The following is a 17,544-nucleotide window of genomic DNA, read 5'->3' as shown; positions in this document are numbered from 1 at the left end:
CCCTTAAAGGGTCCCTCCCAGACACACTCAGCCTGCACAGCACGCGGTCTGAGGAGCCATAGGCACACAGACCCCGGGCGACGCAATCATGGACCCCCAGCAGGAGCAGCAGCAGCAGCAGCCGCAGCAGCAGCCAGAGGTCCACCCAGCCCTCCCGGCAGGAGCAGGGCTTGCCCTGCTCCATGCCATGCGGGAGGCAGCTGAGCACCTCCTTGCTACCCCGGAGGAGGAGCTGCCCCCAGGGCAGCAGGGCTCAACCCCTACCCCTGCAGCACCCCGCCCCCCCCCGCCTCAAACGCCGGCGGCTGTGGAGCTACCCCACCAGCACCGACTGGTGGGAGCGGCTGGTGCTTGGGGAGTGGGACGACGACCGCTGGCTCAGGAACTTCAGGATGAGCCGGCAGACATTTCTGGAGCTGTGCCAGTGGCTCACCCCCGCACTCAGGCACCAGGACACGGCCATGCAGCGTGCCCTCACAGTGCAGAAACGGGTCGGCATCGCTGTCTGGAAGCTGGCCACTCCCGACAGCTACCGATCCGTGGGACAGCAGTTTGGTGTTGGCAAGGCCACCGTCGGGGCTGTCCTCATGGAAGTAAGAGAACCCACGGGGGGAGGGCAGGGCAGGGGAGGGGGGCCTGGGCAGAGGAGGGCAGGGGAGGGGAGGGGAGGCCAGGGCAGGGGAGGGGAGGGGAGGGGAGGCCAGGGAGGGGGAGGGCAGAGGAGGTCAGGGCAGGGCCACGCACATCCTGCTCACCCCTCATTGATGCTGTCCCATGTGCTTTCTCTGCAGGTTGTGCGTGCCATCAACGCCATGCTCCTGCACAGGCTCGTGAGGCTGGGGGACCCACATGCCACCATCGCCGCCTTTGCCACCCTGGGCTTCCCCAACTGCTTCGGGGCTCTGGATGGGACTCACATCCCCATCTGCACCCCGCATCACAGTGGAGGACGATACCTGAATTGCAAGGGCTACCATTCTGTCGTCCTCCAGGCCTTGGTGGACAGCCGGGGACGTTTCCAGGACATTTATGTGGGCTGGCCTGGCAGCACCCACGACGCCCGGGTTTTCCGGAACTCGGGCCTGTGCCGCCGGCTGGAGGCGGGGACCTACATCCCCCAGCGGGAGATCCCTCTGGGGGACACCACCATGCCCGTCTGCGTCATCGCAGATGCGGCATACCCCCTCCGGCCCTGGCTCATGCACCTGTACACGGGCCATCTCTCCGCTAGCCAGGAGCGCTTCAACGAGCGCCTGAACCACGCGCGCCAGGTGGTGGAGCGCTCATTTGGCCGCCTGAAGGGACCATGGAGATGTCTCCTGACCCGCCTGGATGCGGGCCCCAACAACATCCCCCAGATTGTGGGTGCCTGCTGCGCCCTGCACAATTTGGTGGAGAGCAAGGGGGAGACCTTTTTCCAGGGCTGGGCTGCGGAGGCCGGCAGGGCTAACGTCCAGCCACCTGCTGCCCCCAGTCGGCAGGTGGACCCCGAAGGGACCCGGGTCCGGGAGGCCCTGCGGGCGCACTTCAATGATGAGGCCGCGGGTTAAACTCTGCCCAGGCCCCCCACTGCCCGCCCCTTCCTCCACCACACTCCTGCCCCAACGCCTACACCATGGAGCACCCCAACCGCACCCCCCTCCCACTTTTCCTGGACAAATGACAGCATGCACTTGTGGCTCAACTTCAACTGGTTTTTCTTTTAGAACTTTTTTTTTAACTGTAAATATATAAAACAAGAACAAACTATATACAACATGTGGAAACAAACTAATATGTACAAATAAAACAATACTAACAAACAAGTGTCCTCATTAATAAAAAGAAAACCAGGGCGGATAAAGGGGAGAACTATTTACATGGGGGGGGACGGGGCAAACGGGGGGCACCAAATAAGAGGTTCAAACTATATACAAGGGGGGGGCCACGTCCCGGGCCCCTCGCCCCTACAGTCCGGCACTGGGCGTGGCCGGCCGGGAGCCCTGCTGCGGTCGCAGCCCTGTCCGGGGCTTGCTGGGGGCGGGCCAAACCGGAAGATATGCCCGGCAAGTCTCAGGTGGCTCCAGGGGTCCCTCAGCGCTCCGGCCCTCAGCGGTGGGTGGCGGGGCGACAGCAGATGGGACGGCGACGGGCGGAGCAGCTGGTGGTGCGGCTGGTGGAGCAGGCAGGGCGGGTGCTGCAGCAGCCGGCGCGGCATGGGGGGCCAGGTAGTCCACCAGGCGGTTGAAAGTGTCCATGTAGGCCCCCCATGCCTCTTGGCACCAGGCCAGTGCCCGCTCCTGCAGCTGCAGGTGCTGCTCCGCGACCTCCAGCTGCCGACGGTGGATGGCCAGCAGCTGGGGGTCCGTCGCCGTCGGCTGGTGGTGGAGCGGGGTCCGCCGTCTAGCCCGCCATGGGGCCGGTCGGTACTCGACCGAGGGGCTGGCCTAGAGCGATGGTCCCAGAGGGCTCTCCGGGACCACTGATGCCTCGCCGGCGCTCTCTTCCGGTCCTTCTGATGGTGCAGGTGCGGGACACAGGAGAGGAGGGGGGGAAGAAGAATGGAGACAGGCGTTAGTGTGGGCCCCGAGCCGTGGCCTTTGTCCCCCCAGCCCTGTGCTGCAGGTTCCCCATCCCCGTCCCCGGGAGATGCTGCTGTGATGGATGGGGTTCAGGGGTCCCCCTGCCCTGCACCCCGTCCCCTGGTGGGAGCGACTCTCACTTCACTCCGCAGGGTCTGACAGCAGGAGAGGTTTCTTAGGCCACAGATGCCCAGTTTCTCCCAGGAGTGACAGCACCAGCTGTCGGAAGAGACAGTCCTTCCAACCCGTCCTGGGGAGAAGACCCCAAGGGGTGCCCCTCTGGGATGCAGCTTTCCCCTTCCTCAGGATGGCTGCCTTCCAGCTCTCCCTTCCCCTAGCCTCTACCTGTGGCCCCCGCCCTCCCCTCCCAATTCCAAGCCAACTCGGCTCCTCCCTCCTCTTTGTTCAGGGCAGAGGTGTCACCTGCCAGCTGTAGCCCCAGGATCCTGCTTTGCCCCTGGGAGCTATTTGGCTCTTGGTGCTCATATCTAGCCTGAGTCTCCCTTTTGCACTCCCCCCACTCCATCACATGCTGCTGCTGCTGCTGCTGCTGCTGTTGCTGCTGCTGCTGCTGCGGGGTGTCCCACCCCCTCCTCCCGGGGGCCCCTCGAGGTTCCGCTCCCCCCTGCCCCGGGGATGGGGCATGGCACTGTCGTGCGGGGGGGGGGGGCAGGGGCTGATGCACTGCTGTGAGGGACATGGCCCTGCTGTCCTTGGGGCCATGGCCATGTGAGCATGTGGGGGGCCCTGGACACATATCTATTACCCCCCGCCCCTCAAGCCCAGGGGTGTACACCAGAGGGGGGTACATACCTGTCGGTCCACTCCCACAGTCTGGAGATCCCGGGGGGGCGGAGGCCCGGCTGCTGCTCCGGGATGGCAGGAGGAGGATCTGCAGCCTGGATTCTGCAGAGGAGGAGCCCCCCTCCTCCTCCTCCTTCTCCTCCTCCTGCTGCGATGTCCCAGGGGTGGGCTCCAGGGGGGGGCCCCCGGGGTGCAGGGCTTACCTCCGGGGCGGACTCCAGCTGCAGGGCCTGCTGGGGCTCGTCGGCCGAAGTATCAAGGGTGGCCGGAGGGGAGGAGGTGTGCCGGGGGCCCAGGATGTCCCTGAGCTCCCTGTAAAAGGGGCAAGTGACGGGGGCGGCCCCAGATCGGCTGGCCGCATCCCGGGCCCAGGAGTAACCCTGCCGCAGCTCCTTCACCTTACTCCTGACGTGATCAGGAGTGCGGGCAGGGTGACCCTGGGCAGACAGGCCGTCGGCCAGCCGAGCGAACGCATCCGCGTTCCGCCTCTTGCTCCCCATTACCTGGAGCACCTCCTCCTCGCTCCAGAGCCCCAGCAGGTCCCGCAGCTCGGCCTCTGTCCAGGAGAGGCCCTGCTGCCGCTTGCCAGCCTGGCTGCCCTTCTGGCTGGGCTGGCTGCCCTGGCTCCCCTTGGGGGGGAACCCTGGGGGCACTGGGGGGGCTGCCGGGCAGCCATCACAGCTGGGTGGGTGGCTGAGGAACGTGCAGGCTGGCCGCGTGTCTGGGCTGCCGCCTGCACATTCCCTCAGCTTCCTGCACAGGAAGGGAGGGGGAGGGGACCTTTAAGGGGCCGCTCCATGCGGCCACCATTGAGCTGAGGGGCTGGAGAGAGCGTCTCTCAACCCCCCAGCTGATGGCCGCCATGGAGGACCCGGCAATTTCAATGTTGCGGGACGCGCAATGACTACACGGTCCCTACTTCGACGTTGAACGTCGAAGTAGGGCGCTATTCCTATCCCCTCATGAGGTTAGCGACTTTGACGTCTCGCCGCCTAACGTCGAAGTTAATTCGAAATAGTGCCCGACGCGTGTAGCCGTGACGGGCGCTATTTCGAAGTTAGTGCCGCTACTTCGAAGTAGCGTGCACGTGTAGACACGGCTTTATAAGGGTGCATCTACACTAGGAATTAATGGTGAAGCTAACTTCAAAGTTAGGGGCTACTTCGAAGTACCCAGCAGAGAATCTACACACATTTTCCCTTACTTTGAAGTTAATTTTGAAGTAGGGAGACCAACTTCAAAGTCCTTACTCCATTCCCAGGAACGGAGTGGTGCCCTACTTCAAAGTTTAGGCATGTGTAGATACTCAGCTTTGACATTGCTTGCTTCAACGTTGTACTTTGAAGTAAGAAACTTTCAAGTTATTTTTGTAGTGTAGACACAGCCTTAGAGAGCCTTTACTCTTCCTTGTCAGTGGTCTCAGTGCCTCTGGGGTTACACTAGCAAAAGTTAATAAAACATCTAACTAATGACTTTCATTGGTAGAAGCTCACCTCCTGCATGCTGTTTTGGTAGCACTGACGTGCAGACATACAAGCTGTGTGACTGTTGTCCCTCTGAAATGCTCATTCAAGCAAGATTTTGTCATACAGTTATACCTGTGAGAACATTTTAAAACAGCTGAAGAAGTGGGTTTCAGCCATGAAAGCTCATTACCTAATTAATGTTAGTCTCTAAGGTGCTACACGACTGCTTGTTATTTTTGAAGTTAGTTTACTGTTCAAGAAGGATGTTTGCTGTGAAAATATACAGCCACCGCAGATGTGTGGCAGCAATTATCTTCGAGGTTTATCACAATCCATTCTCAGTCATTCCAGTTTCTTTTAAATAGCTACTTTGGGATAATATAATATACTGTATTTCAAATTACCTGAAAGCATGAAACTTCTATCAACTTTAACATTTATAGTTGTAGGATGGAACTTTCTGAGGCAGACTATGGTATTCTGCTAAACACCCCCTATTTGAATCCTAAAGTCTGGAGTAGGCCTATAATCCTATAATTCAGAAACTCAGTTAGCATGAGTGGAAGGTTTTCCCCACTTGGCCCCACCTCATCTCACTCACAAGACCCAGTGAAGGTCGTCCCAACTTGGAGAGGGCCTTGGAGTTTGGAGGGAGGGATAGTTGCCCCGGCAACCACATTCCAAGAAGAGGCCATGCAAGTGAGAACCAGGATATATCACCTTCTAGATAAGCACCCCTGCATGTGCCTGTGTAAAGGCACTTGTAGATGCATCATCCATCCAATCAGACACATAGATGTTATTGCATGTCTGCTTTGTTTAAGTAACTTGTTAAGGAGAACCACTTGCACTATCAAAACTTGATACTGGAGAGAAAATGTTGTATAAGCAACGAATGGGCAGGGGTACTATGTAACTTTTTTAGATTATTGGCTTATTGTGCTCATTTGGTCTTGCTGCTAGGATCTATCCAGGTTTGGGTAACATCCATGTTGTAGTCCCTTCCCCCGCACCCATCAATAATCTATATAATCAATTGTAACCTATTGGCTGGCAGTGCTCCACTGAGTCCTCATGGGTGAAGTGGCACTCCACCAGCAGTGTGTGTAATAAGCCCTCCTGCTTGCTTCATACATGGGGTCCAGACTTTGCTCCAACAATAGTGCCACATTTAACAGCAGTAACATTATCAGGCAACTAAAGTGACTGAAAACTACTGTTTTTCTCCCTCTGTCTTGTGCTTTGGACATCTGTTTCATCCTGGCAAATGTGACCACATCTATTTGGCATCAATTGTCAGCCTTCATCCCTTCTTTATCTTCAGCTTCTTTTTATGATTTAGTTTTCTTCACTGAGTATCAGAGACCAAGGCATGGACACTTACGCCTAGTGCTCTGAACAGAGTCAACAGTCAGGAATCAGAGTCCTAAGTCAGAGGGGTTAGCCAGAACCAGAGGTTAGGAATTAGAACTGAGAGTCAGAAATGAATTACCTGGAGTGATGCAATGTGAAGTCCAAGACAGGAACAGAACTGGGAAGAATTAGGAGTTATTATAGTTATTATGGCCTATTTCAAAATCTACTCAAAATAAGATACACAATTTGTGTAGTGCAGATTTCGTATCTCATTTTGAGCTTGTGGCACCATGTAGACACATCCAAATGTCCTGGCTTTAAGCTAGCTATCCTATTTAGCACCAATCACTGATCTAAACTACAGATATGAATAATTGCCTGGCTTTCTCTTTGGTACACACTCATGCATTGATCTTCTGGGCTCTCCTTGAGAAAAATAATATTTCATTTCTCCATACTGAAACTCTGTCTATGGAGACCTGCATTTTTGCTTTGCTTCATCATTGTTTTCTTATTTTTCTTTCCTCCAAACTTGCTCTTTGTTCTCCCCATAGCTATACTGAACTCATATATTATATTCATCAACAGCTTTTACCAGATGGCTTCTTTTTGCAGAAGGCATTATTTCTGATTAGATTCAGTTACGTTCTATTTGCTTGCTTCATGTACATAAATGAACCTTTGCACTTTTTTTGCTGCATTTCTCTTATTGTGGACATTAATCCTCCAAGATTATCTCATCTGATACAACAGCAGTATTGCCTCCAAATCTCAAGGGTCTACATCTTTTGGCATTTTTATTCCTTTTATGGAAAGCTTCTTTCAGATAGACTGTAAACAATTTCAGTGGCATTGGCATGGCCTAACTTTTCTGCTTTTATTTAATGTTGGCCTGCCTTCCTTTGTCTGGCATCACTGGGAAAGGATAATAACGAGTGCATCTCCAGTACCTTTCAAACCTCAAACCAAGAGGCATTCAGTGCTTACTTTAGAGAGAGAGCATCAGCAAATCACAACAGTATATCTGTATTAGAAAAAAAAAACCTGGCAATTTATGATTACCAACTATTGGGCAGCCTGAGCCAGATTGTGGCTGGTCCTCAATCACAAAGGGGAGACAAGTTGCAAAGTTTGCTTAGTTACATCTCATGCTCCTCAAGATTGCTCAGTACCTGTCTTGGAGCCAGGAGGGAATGATGCCGACTAGTTCCTCTTTCTAGTGCTAACTTCTTCAGGGGGTTGGGGAGAAGCAGAATGAGTGCAAGGCCATTTCTGGAACCTGCCACACTACATAATAGCTCTTGCAATTTGCTTGCCCTTTGTGCAGGTTGCAGGACCAGCCCCAGTCTTGTTCATGCTGACTATATAATGTGAAATATGTATGCCCCGAGAGTTCCAAGAGGAATTCTGGCTGCCAACCTGAATTCCTCCTGCAGAGCAGCAGACCATAAAACCCTATTCCAATGTAAACAATGAGCTAGATGCTAACCTGATGTAAATTGATTTCAGCCAAACTAGATGAAACTAGCTGATATTGTGGCCAGGGTCCCTGTTTCCCTAGTCAGTGTTTTGGCCAGCAACCTTCCCACTAGCTCTTGGTGTGTCTCTACACCCCTTCTCTGCCCCCTTTTTATGTCTGAGGAGGCTTTTAAAGGAATCTGGCAGGCCTCCAGCAATCTGCCTGGGCCATCTCCCTGCCAGCTGCTCCTAATTATTCTTCAGCCCTCCACAGCTAATTAGCAGGTCTTTTATGTTTTTTGGGCTGCTATTCTCTTCTCTTTAGCTGTGTCTACACGTGCATGCTACTTCGAAGTAGCGGCACTAACTTCGAAATAGCGCCCGTCGTGGCTACACGCGTCAGGCGCTATTTCGAAGTTAACTTCGACGTTAGGCGGCGAGACGTCAAAGTCGCTAACCTCATGAGGGGATCGGAATAGCGCCCTACTTCGACATTCAACGTCAAAGTAGGGAACGTGTAGACGATCCGCGTCCCGCAACGTCGAAATTGTGGGGTCCTCCATGGCAGCCATCAGCTGGGGGGTTGAGAGACGCTATCTCTCCAGCCCGTGCGGGGCTCTATGGTCACCGTGTGCAGCAGCCCTTAGCCCAGGGCTCCTGGCTGCTCCTGCTGCAGCGGGGGATTCACGCTGCATGCACAGGGTCTGCAACTCGTTGTCGGCTCTGTGGATCTTGTGGTGTTTAGTGCAAGTGTGTCTGGGAGGGGCCCTTTAAGGGAGCAGCTGGCTGTTGAGTCCGCCGTGTGACCCTGTCTGCAGCTGTGCCTGGCACCCTTATTTCGATGTGTGCTACTGTGGCGTGTAGACGTTCCCTCGCTGCACCTATTTCGATGTGGTGCTGCGCAACGTCGATGTTGAACATCAACGTTGCCAGCCCTGGAGGACGTGTAGACGTTATTCATCGAAATAGCCTATTTCGATGTCGCCACATCGAAATAGGCTACTTCGATGTAGGCTTCACGTGTAGACGTAGCCTTTAGCAGCCTTCTGACCCGACTTTCTATTCTATGTTTGTCTCAGGAAAATGTCTCCTGTAAAGGGAATTCCCAGTTGGCTTCTTAATGGTCCAGTAAGAAAATGTCAAAAAGAAGGATAATCTTGAGGATTGTCGACACATATGCTCATAAAGTTAAAATAAAATAGTGTGATAAGTCAGCATACCTCAGAATGTTAGACCAAAGCCAGACAGACTACAGCACAGTGCTGATTTGCCAGAGAACCAAAGGTTGGTTAGGCTGCCTGAGTTTGCGGTGACTGATCATATGGTCCTGGCTGATGACTTCCATACTGCTTAGCTCAGCTTCACCTCTCCTGTGCTCAGCCAGCTTACAATGGAGCCACCAAACCTTTTCTGTGTTGGTTAATCATCATCAATAACCATGGGCTCAGCGCCCGTTGGTGTCTGATGCCTCTCTTACTATTTCCTTCCATCTTTCCATATCCAGTGGAGAGTGGCTTAGTTTCTGTAGCCCAGCTCCGCACCAATTTACTACATCATCTATCCATTATCTGTGGGGTCTGCCTCGCCTATTCGAACCATCCATTATGCCGCATACTAGGGTCTTGATTTTTCATTCGTTGTTCATTCTGCAAATATGTCCAAATAGTTGTAGCTTCTGTTTTATAACCTTCTGCAGCAGGTTCTCTTTAGGCTGTATTTTCCTATATAATTCCTCATTGGTGACCTTCTGCATCCATCCTATTCTCAGAATCTTTCCATAACAACTCCTTTCGAATGCCAATATTCTACTTTTTGAATCTTTCGTTATCACCCATGTCTCACATCCGTACAACATACTGCTGAATACACACATTTTCAGGATGCCCAGCTTCGCTCTTAAGCTAATTGCTTTGCTTTTCCAGATCTTACCAATTACCTTCAAACTCACTCCTGCTTTCGCTATCTAGTTGCTATTTCCTTCCTACAGTCTAGATCATACGTTATGTTGCTTCCCACATATGTGAACTTCTCTACATTTTCTAGTTCAATACCATCCACACTGATCTTCCTTCCTATTTCCTTATCTCTAAATACCATTGTTTTTATTTTATCAATGTTAATAATCAGTCTGTACCGCTGCCCTTCTTTGCTTAACACCCGCACCATTTTCGCTAGCTTTTCCTCATCTTCCTTGATGATAACTATATCATCCACGAACCTCAAGTTGTTAATTCTTTTCCCATGCACAGATATCCCTTCTACCTCTTCCTTGATCTTGTCCATCACTCTCTCCAGATGTGCGATGAAGATACTTGGCGATATTGGATCTCCTTGGCTTGTACCTCTACTTGTTTTAAATCAACTTCCCAACTCCCTGCCTGTTCTCACTGCTGCCTCCACGTTATCATTGATATCTGTCAACAACTGTATTAGTCTGGTAACCACTCCGTATGACTCCAACACCACTCAAGTCACTTTCTGATCTATACTGTCGAATGCCTTTTGAAAATCGACAAAGCAAGTGTATACGTTTTTGCTCTTTTGTTGAGCTTTCTCCGCTATCAGTCTTAGTGCCAATATCTGCTGTTTGGTACTTCTACCTTTTCTGAACCCTGCCTGCTCGTCTGTTATATGTTCTTCTATTTGCGATCCTAATCTCTCAGTCAGGATAATCATCAGCATCTTACCTAGATGACTCGTTAGGGCAATCGTTCTGTAGTTCTTCCACTCCAATGTACTTCCTTTCTTGTTTTTTTCTTGGCTATTGTCACTAGCTATTGTCACTAGCACAGATTTTGTCCATTCCTTAGGTGCCTTCCCTTCTTTCCATGCTATATTACATAGTCGGTGTATTTCCTGAATCATGCTTTCTCCACCATATTTGATCATCTGTCCTATGATCTTATCATTTCCAGGGCTCTTGTTCTTCAGTTGTTTCACTGCTTTTTCTACTTCCTCCTTTGAAATATTGGTCTTGCTCTCGATGCTCAGGGGAGATATCTCTTTCAATTCTTCAATCAGTCTCTCTGAGACACTCGGGTCCAACTGTGCTTTGTATAGATCAGTGCAATATCTCATCCATCGCTGCACAATCTTCTCCCTGCTCAAGAGCACTTCTTCGTTCTCATCTTTGATCACCATCTGCTTCGGTTGCCATTCCCTGTTCATATTCCTAATTGTCTAATACACCTCCTTGGTCTTACATTCACCATAATACCTCTCTATATCTTCACATTGCTCCTCTAACCATTTCTCCTTATCCTTTCTGGCTGCTTTCCTTACCTCATTGCGTTTCATCCTATATTGCTGTTCTGCCATCTCAGAAACATCTCTTTTGATCTTCAACGCTCTTTTCTCTTGAACCAACTTCAGTGTCTTCTGGGTAATCCACTTCTTATTGATCTTTTCTTCTTCTGGAACAGTCTGCTCAATTGCCTCTTCTCTAGCAATGGCTATCCCTGTGACTCTCTTATCTGGGTCTTTCTCTGTAGCGATATTCTTAATCTTCTCTTTGAGCGCTGTTCTGTATGCATTCCCTGTTTCTTCCTCACATAGCCTCGCCACATATCTTCTTTTCTTAAACTGTGTCTTACATTTTCTTTTGAGTTTTATCTTGATGTTTGCGATCACGAGACTGTGGTCTGGGTCTATATCCGTTCCTTGGAAAGTTCAGCACTGCTGTACTGATGTTATCCATCTTCTTCTTAACAAAATCATATCTATCATGTTCTTGGACTACCCATCATTTGATCGCCATGTCCACTTCCTACAGTCCTTTTGTTGGAATCTCTTGTTGCAAATCACCATCTCATGCTCTGTGGCAAACTCTAACAGTTTCTCACCTCGTTCGTTTCTTTCTCCATATCCAAACCTTTCCATGATTCTCTCCCAACCTTCATTATCTGTTCCAACCTTCACATTCCAATCTCCTCCAATGATCAACACACCTTTCTTTGGTATCTCCTCCACCGTCTTTGTCAAGTCTTCATAAAATAGCTCAATCTCTTTCCCCATACTGTCCGACATGGGTGCATACACCTGAATGACTGAGATGTTGAATGGTTTTGCTTCGAATCATGCGACCATCATTCTTGCACTCACCAGTTTGTATCCTAACAATGCTCTTCTAGCTGTTTTGCTAAGAAGAAATCCAACTCCTGCTTCATGTTTTGTTTCGTTTCGTTTCCTGACCAAATGACTTCTCAACCTCATATCTCTCCTGATCCCGTCCAAAACATCTCTGCCAGTCCAAGTATATCACATCAATATCTCTCCATTTCCGTCCAAAAGAGCTCTAATTTTCCAGTTGCCCATAGTGTTCGGACGTTCCATGTTCCAATGGATAGCATATGTGTCAGGTGTAATTTTGAACCTTTCTAATCCAGAACTCTCTCATCCGGCAACATCTGTAATCTGGCATGATTTTAGTCAGCTGAGTGTCCATTTATCATGGATCTGGCCAAGTTTCCTGCAGTCCCATAAAGCTTGACGCAACCTGTGGAACAAGGATGACCAGGATGCTGGCACAGTGCTCCTGGAGAGGCAGACTTCTGTTGGGAGACCTTTGGGCTCCCAAGAGAAGCCTGCAGTTTAGTCATATTAAGGGTGCAGATTTTTTTAAAAAGTAAATGCATACAGACTTGAGCATTGTAACCAAAAATATGCTGTTCAGATCTGAAATAAAACAGGAAGATAGGCTAGTTCTACAAAGCCCATTAGCACAGTGCTGCTGCTGCTGGCAGTGCAATGCTAATGACAGTTCTAGAAATTGCAAATTGAGGTCCATTTGCAAACTCGCATGGCTAATTAGCATAGCCACATGAGATTTCGCTGACAGAAGAGTGGGGTGCCAGCAGCACAGAGGCCATGTGGACATGCCTCTGCTGGCTAACTCCCCATTTGTCACCTGTCTCTTACCCCTGAATTTTAGTTGGCATAGGCACGTCCACATGGCCTCTGTACTGCTGGCACCCCCCCTCTGCCAACAGCAAAATCTTGTGTGGCTATGCTAATTAGCCTTGTGAGTTTGCATATGGACCTCCATTTGCAACTTCTACAACTGTCACTAGCTCTGCTAAAGGGCCGTGTAGACATGGCCGTAGTGCCCCACAGATGTAGAAATGTGAAGAGAATGTGTTCTCTCTTGGGACATCATAGACCCTGGGGCCAGCCTCCATGAAATGTGAGCTTTGGAAAGAAATAGAAACTGTTGGTAGGGGCCAAGCAGACATTCAAGAACAGAGACGAGCAACTGCAGCAAAGACTTTTAGACATGGATGATGTCAACAGTGAGCAACTAGTTTCTTCAGTTTTTCCTCTGGACGTTCTCTCCTCTATGCTGATTGGCTACGTGCTCCAAGCCCATCTCATTCCCCCTCATGTTGTCTCTTCATTTCGCACTCATTCCAGCTGCCCACTATGGTTCTCTTCTTCTTCTTCCTCTCCATCTCCCTTTACCAGCTCCCTTCTGTGGTCACTCTGTTTAGCTAATGCCCTCCCAACAACCCCATCCATGTGATTTTTTTAAAGGTCAGGCACTGAAACAAAACAATAATCAAAATTATTGAATTAACATGATGTGTGTTGATTACTGCTCAGTTGACATATTATATCTCTTCTCCCCAGCCCTGTACCTGCGTTGTCTACACAGATTGTAACTTTTTTGGGGTAGGGACTGTATTACTCTATGCTTGTACACTGTCTAACACAATTCAGATCCAGTCTTGTTTTGGATCCTTCGTTGCTAACAGAATACAAAATATTATTGTTAATTGTAAGTCACCATAAGTACAACACATTATAGTCAGTGCAAAAGGATAATGTGTAGTCAGTATGACAGCCCTTCAGACAGGGAATGGGTGGATAAGAATGCATTTTACCAAACTTAGAACTAGCTCAAATATCATGGATGATAGATATAGAACAGAATCTGAAACGTCTGTGGCTTACATTTTTGACTCTCGAAAGATACAAGAAATGGTGTTTAATGTATTTTTCTACATGGTTTCATTTACAAAGTTTAGACTGTATACTGTTCAGGACAGGGACCATGCATTCTTGCTTGTTCTCTAAAGTGCCAAGTATACCCTTGGGAACTGTAGTAACTAATAAACACAGCAGTCCTAAAAGCAGGGCAAGGGCATAGTTCTCAAACCAGGATCTTTATTGTTTGCACAGCAGAGGCTTCCATATGTTTCCTCAAAGGTTTCCTTGTAAATTTTGTTCTCTTTGATAATTACATTGCAGGAAAAAGAAACAACATTGAGCTGACTACAGTGCAAATGTAAGCTAACTCATAATAAATGGAGTCGTTCTCACACACACCTCTTTTACTGCATCCTCCCCACTTGTTTATATGCTGCTGCTGCCCTAGTAGCTTCTATTCTGAGGTAAATTACCACTGAATAATTGGAGTTCATGGTCCAAAATCAATTAAATGGAAATTACAGTTATTTATTTAAAAAGTTCAAATAATATTTTACATCACAAATCTCTTAGGTGACAGGCCATATGTGTTAATCAGCAACCAGTTTTCACTGTGGTCAAGATTCAAATCTACTTTCAACAGGACTAATAAAAAACAAACAGGAAGTGTTCACTCCTGGTCAGCGACATGCTGTAGGGAGTTTAGCGACTCACAAGAATCTGTTGGTACTATAATTCTCCACCATTTCCAACTCAACACTCTTTATTGTGCCATGTGCTTTAAAATAACATACTGGGGAAGGGGGAGTCTGCTGTGGAAAAGATCTTCACTAGCCCCCCGTGTCCTATTTTAAGTATCAGATGCGCAGCTGTGCGTTGCATCCTCCACAAATTTGATATATTTTTTTTCAGAAAGAAATGCATTTAATTGCAAATGTGTTTATAAATTGATCCATGGCTGTTATGAGCAAATGGCCTAGTTTAAATTATCCTCTCCAGATGAATAGTTTCTCAAGTCCATCATCCCTTCTCTTGCCCAGTACATCAGTGTGGGACATTTATGGTACCTACAGTAGCAAAGATTTATAACTTTTATTGTAAAATACAGCATAAAACACTGCATACATAGTTAAAGACTCACAGGAATTTTGTTCACCTTGGTGCTTGGCTTGAGGGTTAAATGCATCTCACACAGTATTTTGCTGAAGAAATTTAGGGAGTATAGCCTTCCGTGGACATGTAATTTAAAAAAAATGTTAAGATTGTACAGAACAAATACACATATTTTTATGGAATATTGTAACTGAATTTGGGTCTAGCATTCTGATCCTTTTCTTTAAAACAAAACAAAACAAACAAAAATACCCCACTACTATTCTAAATAAAGAATCTCTCAATAGACCTGCCACGACTCTTTGCGTGACTGAACGTTTTCCATCAGCTCTACTTTCAAATAAACACTAACACAATGTACTTTATCTGGTGATTGTTTATGATCCCAAACATTAAGGGACAAATGCTAAGCTCAGTGCAGAGCTCAGGTAATTAGGTTTGGTTCTGAGAATTATCTGAAAAGGTGAAAGAAAAGGGAATCGTACCACAAAGGCTGCTGAGTGGCAATGGAACTGGTCCACAGTAGCTACCTCAAACAGACCACAAACTATAGTCCATAAATCATAATGAGGCACAAAATCAGAACAAGTAGATCAAACTGCACTGTTTGGAGGATAATATTTATTTACAAAATAAGTCTTTCATTAGTTCTGTGAACATCTGGTCTCCTCCAATTTACCCAGCAGACATTCAAAATGTGCTGTAAACCTAATCCTGACCACATTTCATCCCCCAGCCTGCCTTACGCCACTGTGCTTCTATAGAGTGTAAGTCAGGGCAGAACATGGCTCTGCATATTAAATATTATAATTATTATTGAAAGGACTGTTAGTATAGTAGCCATTGACAGCTGCTCCTCTTATCACAAGTGTGATACCAAAAGGTGCTGCTCCTGTCCATTATGTCTTTGGGGGTTATAAGGCAACGTGCTGCGATGTTTTCAGCTAGATGAGCATCTTTTTCTCATATGACTCTGTGTGTGGTTCAGGGCCTCAGCCAATAGCTTGCCGGGACTGGGGTGTGGATGACAGTGAGCTGACTGAAACTCAACCTAGCCCAACTCAAAGCTCACTCAGGAGATGCCATTGGTTATAAAAGAGAGGGGGCTGCCAGCAGGACATTCTCAGTTTGAGCCCTGGGACTCTGAAATCTGCTTTCTCCCATGGTCTGAAATTGGTGGAGAGTATGGGCACATGCAAAAGCAATTAGTCTGTCAGAATTCTAATGGCAGGTTGAGGTGGGATTTAAAATGGGCATTTGGAAGCTTGGATTTATTGACTTGTCAATCCACTCTTTGTATAAGATTTTTTGCTAAGAACATTAATATGAACATTTTATCATTATTTAATGTAAATAAATAAATAAGAAAGCAAGCAAACTATGGAAACCGTATCTTTATGTTTCTGTATTTCAGCTGATGCTCCTTCTGTGTTTTTACCATGCAGTATTAAGTCTCTGGATTTATCTCCAGACAAGAAGCTTTCATTGGTGACATTATTCTCTGGTTGGGAGAATTATTTGGAGTAAAAGTACCACATCACAGTCTGCTGCTGTTAGTAGCACCCAAAAGCATCATAAAGCCTGCATCACTGACTTCTGCTTTATTCCTGAGGAGAATTTATGAAGTAGAAAAGAGCCAATGCTGCAAAAAGAAGTGGCTATAGATGTTTGTTTCAATAAAAAACATTAATTTACTTCTAAGGTACCCCAAGCCTTTTTATTAATATTCTGGGGATATTTATAGAAATAATTTGTGTTTGTAAAGTATGTACATCAGTGTTGCCTCTAATTTTTTCCATCAATATGCAGAATCAATTTTTTATGTGCACTGAGACATGAATGAATGTGCACTACCAGTAGAAACAAAGAACCTTGCTGTGGGCACTCTGCTTATCAGCTGGGCCATGTTTGAATCTCTCTTGAATGGCTGCACAAGCTCACTGCTTAGAGGGAACACTGATATACACCCAGTCTAAACGTTGTTGCTAAAATAACAACATTAGCTTCCAGTTTCCAGAAGATACTATTATCGCAACACAAGAAAGGAATGCCCATCTCTTTCATACAATATATTACACACAGTATAATGAAATACTTAATCAGAAAGTTTGGCAGTGTACAAATAATCCCACATTAAAACTCAAAACAAATTATAATAATCATCATGTTGATATCCCTTTCACCACCAGTGAACTGGTATTAAAACATGCCAGTTCAATAGTGCAAACATATTTTCAGGTCCCAAGTACAGTAAGGTCTCAGAGTATGTGAACTCAGAGTGCATGACCCCGCTGTCATGCGTTTGACCCTGACCCCACCCCTCCGGCCCGGTTTAAACCGCCTGCAAGGAGCTCTCATTCAAGCTGCCCCGCTGCCCCGCACAGCTCTAGCGCAGCCTCCCTGCCAGGTCACAAGCCACCCTCCCCCGCCCCACACAGCCCTGGCGTGACCCCACCCCCCACCAGCTCACAAGCTGCCTGCCCACCCACCCTGTGCAGCTCCAGTGCAATCCCCCCTACTGGCTCACAAGCTGCCTGCCCATCCGCCCCGCACGGCTCTGGCATGACCCCCATGCCAGCTTACAAGCCACCCCCCCTGCCCCGCACCGCTCTGGTGCAATCCCCCGTGCGAGCTCACAAGCTGCCCACCCCGCACAGCTCTGAGGTGACCCTCTCCCCCACTTGCTCACAAGCTGCCTGCCCACCCACCCCCCCGCCATCCCACGCAGCTCTGGTGCAACACCCCCCGCCAGCTCACCACACAGGCACTGCTCTGGTTCTGGCTCAACTCCCCACGCCCCTGCAGCCCAGCTCACCACCCACGCTGAACTCCACCCTTCACCCCCCTGCAACCCTAACCCA

This window comes from Carettochelys insculpta, chromosome 4 (assembly GCF_033958435.1).
Source record: "Carettochelys insculpta isolate YL-2023 chromosome 4, ASM3395843v1, whole genome shotgun sequence".
In the NCBI taxonomy this organism is placed as follows: Eukaryota; Metazoa; Chordata; order Testudines; family Carettochelyidae; genus Carettochelys; species Carettochelys insculpta.
The sequence above is the reverse complement of the archived record's forward strand: the minus strand, read 5'-3'. Positions refer to the sequence as shown.